Consider the following 12,389-nt stretch of genomic DNA (forward strand, 5'->3'; position numbering starts at 1 on the left):
ACCCAATCTTTTGTAACGATAAAAACAGCGATAAAACGATTGATCCACAAAATCAAAGTTGTCGGGCGTCTAGTGATAATAAGAAACCAGCGATCTTTGACTACCTTAGATAATTAATTTGGTCTTGGATAATTAATTTTGTCCTAGATAGTTATCTTGGCCCCGGAAATAAACTCTTTAAATTAAATAATCACTTCATCCCTGTTTTGACCTTAGTCGCTATATTCTCTACCCTGGACGGAGCGTTCAATGATTATTCTTAGTTGTTTCAGTACTTAAATCATTAATCTCTAAATTCGGCTAGATCAGATGAAAATGATTTAGGTAATTCTGTCTTTGAAATCCCTGATCCTATACGATCAAAAGTTAAGAAACATTCTGAAATGCACGTACGTAAAATGAACCGCATCTTTGGTAACTAAATTACCCAAATTATTCTATCACTTTCCCCTTGTTTGCGTCTTGTAACTAAATCTAAATATATCAAATTTAAATAATCAGGAGACTCAAGCAGCTGGTCATTAAGTTAGAGAGATTAATCAACTAACAGTAGTAACTAAACGAATATTCAAGTATCAATCTAAGGATATGATATGCGTTGGCCTCCGCCCAGTAAGGCGACTTACAGAGTCTCCATAATGAACATCAGTCGAGTATAATGGGAGGGAACGTGAATTATGCATGGGAAATAGAAACGCTATGTGGTCACCTGTGGGTCAATAAGTATTACTGAACGAAATTAATAAGGCGACTTAAAAACTAGTGTTTAGAAGCCCAAGCAAAAAGATCTGTAATTTACTGCTCTAAATTGTTGTTTAAATTCATTTGTCAAAGCATTTCATTTGGAGTGAAAACCAAATATATAGCTTCACTTCAACTGAAAAATTTCGCAACAAAAACTGTACCTACATAATACAGTTAGCAACCTGTTGTTGACAAACAGACTGCAGCTGATGCAGACAGTCTGCATCGGCTCCGCTTGGAGGAGAAACCTTTTAATGCTGCAAACCGTTAATATGTTAATTAATTGAACATGCAGCTCAGCTAATTTCTGTTACGAGTCGTTACGGACAGCCTTGCAGTGCAGTCACGTGATTAGGGATTATTTAGGCAGCAGGTTTGTGTATGAAACATTAGTTTATAGTTTTTGTTGGTTTATAACAGGAATCAGATTTTAGAATGCAACGGCTAAAAAATTAAAATCACAGAAAACTTTTGTGGGCCAAAAGATCATACTTAGTATTTTGGAGGAAGGTTGGTACTTGGTGGCCACAGCGCTGTGACAGTGACCGCATGTCACTCAGGGATTGGCAGTAGAGAGTCTGGCAGTCTGACGAAACCCTTTTCACAAAAAATACTGGCATGCAAAGAAAATTGGCTAGGGAGGCTGTGAGAATCAATACAAGTTAACATTTAATATTCTGTAGTCACATATGACTGATCTACAGTGCAGTATCAAACTTCTCATCATATTGACAATGAGTGCTAAGACTGCTCCAAGATCCCAAAAAATAAAATCTGCTGCTATGAACTTAATTGAGTAGTTAAGTTCTTGACCAGACGTTGAACTTATCAAGAAGTTACAGTTACCATAGAAGAACAGCTACACAGCTATAAAATAAATACATCAAAGTAATGAGTGGCAGACTATAGGGAGCTGGTTAGCGACATGTAACTTTAGGAGTGAGGAGGCAGGGGAAGTGACATAAACTTGGAGCAAAGCAATCTCATTAATACGGCTGATCACGTGACATGATGAAACTATCGTTATTTTATGCAGGGAGGGGGGAGGGTTAAATCGTCACAAATCTTCATCACAAGATCAAAACTAACACGCCAAAGTTAATGAAAGGTCCCCCCTCCCCTTCGATATTATAGTTGTGTAAAGCAATCACTGAATCAGATTTATAGCGACCGTGATGCTCGATACCTATCGTGACTGAGTTTCATTAATGATCAGCTGTTAGGCACTGAGATGGTAAGAAGCTAGGTAAGCTAAGTAAGCTACAGGTAAAATACGTAAAGTATAGATGAGGATCTAGATTCTAGGCCCTAGGGTTACTGTGAAGACGAAAGGTCACTAATGTGAGGCTGAGAAGCAATCAAGCAAGATAGTTAAGTACCAGCATTTACTTTTCGCATATTATTTAGCCCACTTGAGTAAAAGTGTGAGATCAGTATTTATAAAACCAGGTTACAGCAGATTTCTGGAAGGAACTTTAAAAAGTAAACACGATCGCCCTATAAAAATCACAATATTTATCCGTGCGATTGTGTTAAAAAAAGGTTAAACATTAGTCTTAGGTACTGCCATAAAACGGAATGGATTAAAATAGAGAAGACACCTTCGTGAAAATCAATTTGACTCTCCAAATGAACTAATAAGACGGAATATTGCACTGCTAAACGGCCAATTTTAAAGAGAACTGTAATAGATACCGTAAATAAGAAGGAAAAACATTTAAACGGGAATATCCGTGGGACTAATGCAATATTCCTAAAGAATAAAGATACTGACTCTGAGAAGTGTGGAGAAAACAGCTCAACAGGTAAAGTTAAGTGAGTCTGACGTAGCTTACATCTTTAGTTGACTAGTTGGTATTAACGTGGTACTAATCTGAAGATTGTAAAGAGTTTGGCCCCTGCAACATCAATATTTCCGTTATTATGACCAGTGTATTTACAATATCAGACCTAGGGCTGATGAAGTACTTATAAATTAGGATGCTGTCCCCGTACTAGGTACTAATGGTGTGTGATACTGTGATCAGTCTATATCGGATGCGTTTATCACTGTTTATCATGAGTTCAGACTACAATTGTCTTATAATTAATTCTTTATAACAGAGTAATGGTCTGTGAGTCTTGCTGTTTTTACGTGGTCATTGGTGTAAAACTGGGATATTGTGGTCGTTAGTCTGTGTAGGATATGGTTCTTAAGTCTTTCATTGAGTTCCCTCCAGACTTTCAGAGCGTCATGTTTTATTCCGTGTTAAGGCCGTGGGAAAGTTTCTGGAGAAAGCCACAAATCTCTTTAATAAAGTGCTAAGCGGATCTGAACACCTGGAGTAACCTTGTTTCCTCATTTTCCCTCCAGTTTCCTCTTTTATTCTGTCGGTTACCACAAAAATTTAAAATTCACACACTAAAGCTATTCTCATCTGGTTATACGACTCTGTCCATTAGAGATGAATCAATGACTAGTGTATTTAAAATATCCATGGTGCATCGATAGTTTGATACTTAAAAATGGTTGTGAAGTGTGAACCAGGTTCACAGTGAACCTTGAGAACGATTTTAGTTTTAAATTTTCAACAAAATACCGAGCGATCTGTGTTAAAAGAGCGTTAAAAACTTCAAATATAATCTTTTAAATAAATATAATCTATTTAAATAAATTGAAGAATGATGGGACCGCGCGGGGCAGCAAAGCTTTTTAAACCACAAGGTCTCAAAAATGGGCTGGGAATGTCTAATAACTTGCCCGGTATACTACTAATTTAAAAGAATTTGTAGCTAGGCCAAATATTTCAAAAAAATCGACTTAAAAATAGTAAATCGGGAATATGATTAGTATGAAAAATCTACTCAATAATCCATGCGGTAAATTAGATATGTGCTCATGACAGTCGCAACAAAGCTCATCATAATAGATTTACAAGATTTACAACGATTCACAATCGTTACAATTTGTAAATTTAAAAAGTTGCTACAATCTAGACAATTCGGTATACGAAGAATCTGTTTACAGTGTTTTCACCTTGAACAAGAGGGACTGACTGGAGAAAAACGATCACAAGATTGTGAAGAACTCGGAAAATGACGGGGTTAGAATTACAGGCCTCCTGAGTCCTGATCCCTCATATCAGACCTTCAAGTGATGATGCGAGGATTAAATTAACAAAAATGATATTCTTAAAGTTAATTCTCATTCTCTTTAAGGATATAAAGAGAATTAGATCAAGGCCTTATTTAATCGCAGGGCAGCGATTGAAATGGTGCGATAAATCCATAATATATGTTGTCAACTGTTACCAGATATCGAGGAATTTGTTACGTAACCCGAATTATTCCCGCCATTGTAAAATGAATTAAAATCTGGAGCAAGACGTAGATGGGATAGGTAAATCATAGCAGCGCTCCGTACGGTTATCAATAATGAGGGCAAAATTCCGGAGTCTGTGATGAATAGCATATCGAGGAGTCGGATATGAAATACTTAGGATAAGGTTGCCTTAGTCAATCTCTGTGATGAAATTCGATGTCGGGCTCGATCACCTCTGTGTTATTAAAATAATTTCGTGGGATCGAGCAAAGACTTATAAATAAAAATAGATAAATGCAGTACCAAATTTCATTTGACTACCAGGGAACAAAGGGACTAAGCTTCAGACAAAGATAGGATCAAAATAGCATTAAAATTTGTCAAATTAATGTCGAAAGTCGCCATAAAGAAGGATAATATCTCAGCAAACACACTGATATCCTTTTAATCTCAATCCGTAGAGCGATAAAGTCAGGTATATAAATAATAATCTAAAATCACGCAATGGTTTCACTTCTTACAGACATATCATGGCAATTAAGGGCCCAGAGGCAGCTGCTCAAGGCGATATCACCTCTATCAATAAAAAACCCCAATTACTCTTAGAGTGATCGCCGCAAACGACTCTCAATATCATTCACCTTCGTGAGGAGTAATATGGGATAAGCAGCTTCTCATTCGTCGACTCAGTCACGTGACCAAGAAATTGCAAGTCATTGGCGAAGAATGTACCCACGGTTTGAGTGGAAGCTTAATTGCTATGAATGGTTCAGAGGAGGTTCCAGTGCAAGGACCGGTTTCTCCCGAGGGAGTTCGGCACTTTGACATCAGCTTACAAATCGAAATACAACATCAAACGTTTTAAAATAATAATATAGTAAATAACATGTAGTCCGGTTTAAATTTATCATTTAAATGAAGATAGTTAGTTCTGGACGATTTCTGGCTAAGGATTATGAAAGTTTGGGGGTTAGGTCGCTAGAAATGGAGGGTATAAGCTACCTCAGCACGCTACATTCCGGGACTCTGACCGGGCAGAGACAACTTCTACAGGTGACTAGAGTTCGGTACTGATCAGATCAAACGAAACCTAATTAGCATTGAAACTGAATAACGGCTAACTATTAATGTGATTTCATTTTAAACATGCGGTAAGTGCTGTGATAAAGGGTTGTGAATCATCACATTCTGTAACAGGGAACCATACATTAACAGGGGTTAGTGGTTACAGTTCGAAAATTTTCAATATCAATTAATTTCCAGCCTAGTAACGGATCAAATCAATCTAAACACTAATAAGGGTGCAGGTTGTGCAGCCATTAGAAGTTGCTAAGAACTGTCTGAATAAGTGTTAAATGTTAAGTAATCACTCAAAAATCTTTTTCAATACCTAATACAGACGAAAAGCTCGATAAAACGACACGGTATTGTGGCACTAACCGGAATAAAACCGTCAGCGAACTCTGAAAGTGAACCGTACCCGGGAATTAGTTACAGTTTTTCCGTTTGGTTCTTCTCAAATGACGTTCGAACACCTGCCGAATACCTCGAACAAGTCTCACCCCTGCTGTTTGACTCCACCAGCCACCTAGCTGACACTGGCGCCAATTTACTTACAATCTGGAATATTTTGTAACCCTCAATATCAGTACATGTTATTCCGAGCTGTTATCGATTTGAGCACCGTATAAAACCATCTGCACCGGCCATTAATGGCGTGGTTATCAGCTGCAGCTGTCTGCATACAGCAATACAGCATATGGAAACATGACCGGGCGGGCACATACCGGTGCGGGGATAAAATACAGCAGCTTCGAAATTATCTCTAAAATCTGTAAACCAGAAGCTGTGAAGTGTGAAGTAAAGGGAGTTTAGGCTACTCGATAAAACAACAAGTTCCTAGTACAGACCGTTAATCGCGCAATCTGTACGTAATTTCAACAGTTCACAGTTATCAGCGATCACTTTTGTGGTTTGTCAAAGTACTTTAACACATAAAATTAGCTGATACGCCGACAAAGACCAAAACCTACATACCATTAACCATTGCTAAAAACCTAAAGGCTACATACCATCCGCGCTCTGTCCAACGCTAGATACAATGTTTCAACTATTGAAGAGATACGGCATATCACAGAGCAGAAGATACAAGCAACAGACCTAACGACAACAACATCCCGCTCTATCTGCTCCAGTATTTGACATAGACTTGTCACTGTTTACCTTACCTCCCCGTCTACACCTCACCACGTGACGGCTCTCTAAACCAAATCTCTACTCCACCAGCTCCCTTGAAATACCCCTGAAATACTTTGATAAACGCCACTGATCGGGCCTTTAAATACCGAAGATACACTCAAATCCAAGTAGGTACAAACCCCGCCCTGTCAAGTACTAAGGACCTGTGGGTCAAAATATTAGTCTGGTAGTGAAAACATGATCTCTTCCGGGATTGGGTGATAGTATGTCACGTGGTGTGATTGTGAGTGTGTGATTGGGGAGTTGGGATATGACTGATTATCAGAACTTCCTCCAAGATATCCCCCCTTTTCCGTCTTGTTTAAAATTTTACCCTTTCTTATTCTATATTCAGGAGCTCATACGTGTCAACTCATTTTGTCTAGTTTTGTATTTTGGTTTGACTTCCACGGTCGTGAGATCCGTGACTCACTAAGGACACGTGACGAACCACGTGACATCATCAGACTACCAATACTCCAGAACCGAGCTTCTACAGTACCAGCTGCGCGTGATTCATATAGATCGGTAGCCTCGAACCAGGGTGTGTTGGTATAAAGTTGACTCATGTCTGCAGTAATCAGTCTGTGTCTCCCGCGAAGGATCAGCTTTTGCTCACGTGGGCCAGCTTTTGGCCACGTAGTTGGCAGACTAGTTTCTTCGAAAATTTGTCACCTTCATTTCATACTTCATGGGTTTGGATATCTTTAACGTAGAAGGATGAATAGTTCTTAACGTTGCAGACAGAAATCTAAGAATGCCGGAATATTGAGAAGTCAATATTGAAAAGTTTTTTCACACCTCAATTCTTCATGGAAGCGAAAATTCTGCCGAAATATTTAAAATATTTGGTCCCACTCCGAATCTAAACCGAGGTTTACTACCCAACAATAAAATAGGAACTCTACATAGACCTCATTCACAGGTGGTACTATTGAGCATTGAGCCACGCCTATAGCCCCACCTGCTCGCTTATATTATACCGTATGTTAAACTTAAACCAGCCTAAAATATGCAAATATCTTGTGAAATGTTTACAAAACAGTATGACTATGTTGAATATACACGTTATTTCATGATTTTAGAGCCTGCTTTAGTGTTAAAATATCGACTAAGATGAACGTTGTAACGTAAAAAAAGTGTTTCAACGATCTTGGGAAGGTAAATTAAAAATTGTTGACTTAAGAAGATTGCCGCAAAATAGTTTCTCATAACAGAACGTGGATGGTGGCTGTTTACCTGATCAAGGTCTCATGATGAATTTCTCTGTTTAACACTAACAGTGATTGTTCCTGTAAGACCTCTCTAACAAGCAAACCTTCCTAAACTCGTGACATATGTGACCAGGTTATATAAGTATAACCTCGTGGTAAACCAGATGTTCAGGATGATTACTATCCAGTTCCCAGACATTCCAACTAACCCCTAGCAAGTCTCATTCTCTTTCCGGTCCTCTGTGGTTTGTTTACTCAGCTATGTCTTAATTGTACTTTATTTCAGTCAGTTTAGTTGTTTTGATAATCTTGTTTCCGAGAATATGTCAGCAATGTACGTGAAATATGTTGTGAATTTGCCAGAAATTTGTTTTGATAGAAAATGCGTGAAATTTGTAAGGAATGTGTCAAGAAACTGTCAGGGAAATGTCAAGAATATGTCAAGAATATGGCGCTGCCAGTTGCCACTCACCACTCACTGATTAAATTTCACACTCAGTTGATGCACTGTTCACAAGCAAGTCAGCAAGAGCCATGACTTCGGTCTACTTGCTGTGAAGTGTCTCAGCTACATGGGTTGGGGGTCACCCCTTTTTTAAAAACCATCATATGTTTCGAAAACTTTTGTTGTCACTGTTTTGTTTTTATCGCATAGTGATTTTTTACTGTTGGTTAGCAAATTCTCAAGGAGGATAAGAGGAGCTCGACGCGATTGCTCGTTGAACGTCTTAAACTCGATAAGATTACAAGTCATATGCTATGCGTCGCACGTAAAAATGGTTCAAGCGGACACAAATTTCACAAATACGATTGCAGATTAAACTTTAATGATCCACCGAACTGACAAACTAAAGTACGGTCGTCATTTCGCCTTCTCCGGCTTGGTATTCGAGTCTTTCCTTGAACTAACAAAATAAATTAACGAAGGTATTTTCTGACTATTGCATGGCCACTACCGGAAGAGTAACCAGCACGATAAGGTTTAAATATAAATATGAAGTTATGACACTGGCCTCTTAGGATTGTGGGTTCCTGACATCATTAAGAAATAAGATGAGTATTTACTGAATTAATAAGAGTTGAGTATCGACTGTTAGTCTTTACTGGATTACGATGACTTCAGTTTCACGGCTCATAGTCTTAACCGAATTTTTAGATTCTAGACATTGTCTTATAGTGTCTACTTAATGTCTAGGCTAGAAGGAAACATGAGAAGGTGAAATAGAATTACTGTGGGACCAATGATTAAAACTTGTTCGGAATGGTGGCAATAATCGAATAATGTGTCAACAAATCGATTCTTAATTTAGATAAATACTCAGCTGATCAATAAACTGCAGTTTGTTCAATACAAACGGGACCGTAATTGCTTTAACTGCGCTCAACTTAGCACAACAATGAAATTATCCGAGAACGTATTAGCAATCAAATTAAATGTGGAGACTCAATCTGGACCGCCACCTTGTTTGTATAGTCACTACATTTGTAATTTTGTTTGGGGAGTGATGACGTAGGTTTTTATGATGTAGCTCCAGCAAGGCTCCCTTTTTTTTGGTGACGCATTAACTTTGGAATCTGGTTTAGTTTTTGTCATTGTCCGAGTTTGTCGTATACCGTTTTGTTTGATATTTCTGTCTCGTTGCTAGCGCGGTAATAAAACAAATATCTGCTAAATAAGTAAAGACGTCTAAAACAGCTAGCAGATCAACAGAAGCAACTAGACGTCGTTCTATCCAGTTAAGAAGACAAGCTTCGAACAGAGGCAAGAACAATATTACCATTTAAGGAGATCTCATAAGATCTTATAAAGTTATAAGACAGAGCTTGAGTTGTACACTATCGAGACTGAAAGGAAGGGACCTTGTGACTCTTAATAACGGTGTTATTTGGTACCCACGTAGACATCCTCGAGGCAGTTCCACAAATCACGGGGTTTAAAGCTGGTCACGTGACATGAGCGATCTTCTAACGTATCCCACGTGATAGAAACTGGTCAGCTTAATGTTTTAGTTCCTCGTAGAGATCTGCAATTAAATAGCAAGTCACATAATGCCATTAAAGAATTTATCAGGAAACGGGCCTTGATTGTAATGCGTACACATAATATGCGGTAGCTATGCTGTGTAATTCATTTGCTGATGTACTCAATAGGTCTAAGCTGAAAATTGTATTGTTTAATTTATGGACTACCGATGAAAATATGGTTTTTAAACTCCATATTTTAATATTACTAAAGCAAGCATTTTACGGTATCTGGCCATAGGCATATCTAAAAGCATTTCGAGACAACCATCTCCGAGAGTTCAACATACAAATCAAGATCACTTTATAATATAACCAGGTTAAACGATATTTGATGGGCGTTTAAATATTTGACAGCTTTATAACCGTGTGAACAGCTTTAAAGCTGAAGTTGAACACAGTTAAAGTAAGTAAGTAGTTACGACTTATCGAAATATCTCTGGAGTCAATGAGTGGTTTAAAACGATTTTCGAGACTTTTAAACGCGAAATCCGATCAAATATAAAATATGAACCAAAACAAGAACATGGCACATGATAAATTAGTTATTCAGCGCAAATTGATCTTTGGATCTAAATTGGTTGAACAATGTTTGGCATACCTTAATTTAGAAATCTTGCCAAGCAACATAAGATAGTTTTTAATAGCGTTGAATATTTTTGCTTGATGCCAGCGGTTGTAGAAATATTTTTGGACTTTCAGTTATTTTAACATAAGAAGAACATTATATCCTCTTTCAGATGCCGGATCTTTGAGTAATCGGTACTTCCTAACTTTAATGAATTTATGTTTGTAGATTGATTGATTTAGGGACCATCAAAGATGTTTCGCAAGTAATTACTATTTTTAAGTCTTTGGTATTTAAAGTATGTAGACCTCTGAACCCACCTGTCAGGAGAAGAAAAAGTCACGAACTATTATGAATAGTAATACAGTTAACGGATCCAGGATGCTGACGAATGACACGTATAATTTTGGATACCAACGATTGATACTTGTGCTATAAATAGATTGAGTGGTAATTTAATAAGTTACTTTATAATGCAAAATCAGGTTTTGCCTTAAAAAGTAACTTTTCCAATTACCACTCAATCTATTTGAAAATCTACTAAAATCGAATCATATCTTGGTACTAATTTGACGTCATACATATCCAAAGCATGCTATCAGCTGCAATATCCATGAATCAGATGTTGCTATTTCAATAGAGAGACAACAAAATTACCAAATTGGAATCTAAACGATAACAAAAACACTAGTGTGCGGTAACATTCGCCCTAAACCCTTGACATAGTGGCCTAGCTCCAAAATAGCTCCCCCATCACGAGACGGATCAACCTGCACGTGATTGGTCCTCAAAACATTTACTCTGCTCAGATTGGCTGATAGCTTGAAACAATGGGGCGTATTGTTTGGGGTGTTTACCAAACGGCTGGCTTTATTTCAACTTCCATCGAACTAGGCCTGCATTTCCGTGTATGTAGTGGAGAAAGTGGTAACATATAATGGTAAGCTATAGTAGTAACCTATAGGTTGTAGCGAAGGAATGGTTTGTGATGGTATTGTCATGGTTACTGTAGGTTAGATAAGGGGGCCTGAGTTGTTGATTGAGATATACAGATCGCAAACATAATCAAGAAATCGAAAGCTATTTCGATTAAGAACATAATTCTGTACCATTTTAAGACGAAATTAGGAAATAATAGTTCCATTCTGGCCAATTGCCAAATATCAGTTCACTCTAAGATGAGACTAAAACTAAAAGATAAAACTCTCTTCTGGTTGAATGAGCTCAATAAGGTCAGGAAGTCTCTTGGATAGTATATTTCATGATATGCCGCTGAGTCGCTGGCAGTACCTGGTATGACGAGCAACTTGAGCGTGAACTGAGATCCTCGGATCTGAAAATTTTCTTAATCTAAACCATAATTCCAGCCATTTCGGTATTTCCGTATCATTTTATAGAGACTACATTTCATTTGAGAACTATTTAATCATCTACTCCTGATCATATTCAATGAAGACTTGTATAGACAAATAAATTATTGCAAATAAATTAGTAGAATTTAATTGAACCATTAATATAATACGAAAGCGGCTAAGCCTAAAATGTTGGACAACCTCATACAAATTCGTCAGGAATAGACTCGTAAGCCAGTTCCACGAAAGTGAAATGCCACCCCAGCTAACTCAGTTATGACCAGCAACAGCTTAAAGCAATTATTTAATTCCAGTGCACCAGTTGAAATCTAGTCCTCTAGTCAAATAATACACAACACACGTTATTGAGTTTAATATTCTACAGAAATCAGCATAGGTAGGCATAGTACAAAATCCAGACCAGCTTTCACGGCTCCAGCTAAATGGTCCGAGCCATTTTAACTGCTCCTTCATAAACAAAACGATTTCAGTAACCAGTAATTAGTTGTCTGTGCCGGGACCCCGACCGCGCTAAATTCGGCAATCTCGACAAAACTAGCTCATCCATAGCGTGGCTAAACGGCGTCGGGCCGTAGGAAATATTGAGGAAACGGTAGTAACGTACCGGGAAAAATATTTGTAAGCTGGTGGAGATACGACAGCTGCTGTCAGATCGTAATGAGGCGATTAGCGTCCAATTATCTCATTGCCTATACCACGTGGGCCTAATTAGATCGACCGGTTGGGACACAAAAGAATCTGATTAATCGGAGTAAAACTGAACAGAAAATTTTGGAAAACAGTGGGATCAGATAGCTAATGTATTTAAAGAGTAAAGCGGTGGGCTAATGTTAGCGTATAGAGGAAAACGTAATTAAATTCTGATGAAAAGGGCACTAGCGAATGCATTTAAGTGTTTAACTTTAAGTACTAAAAGCCACAGGGCCGAA

The sequence above is a fragment of the Bolinopsis microptera genome, chromosome 9 (assembly GCF_026151205.1).
Source record: "Bolinopsis microptera isolate Bmic1 chromosome 9, MBARI_Bmic_1.0, whole genome shotgun sequence".
NCBI classification, from domain to species: Eukaryota; Metazoa; Ctenophora; class Tentaculata; order Lobata; family Bolinopsidae; genus Bolinopsis; species Bolinopsis microptera.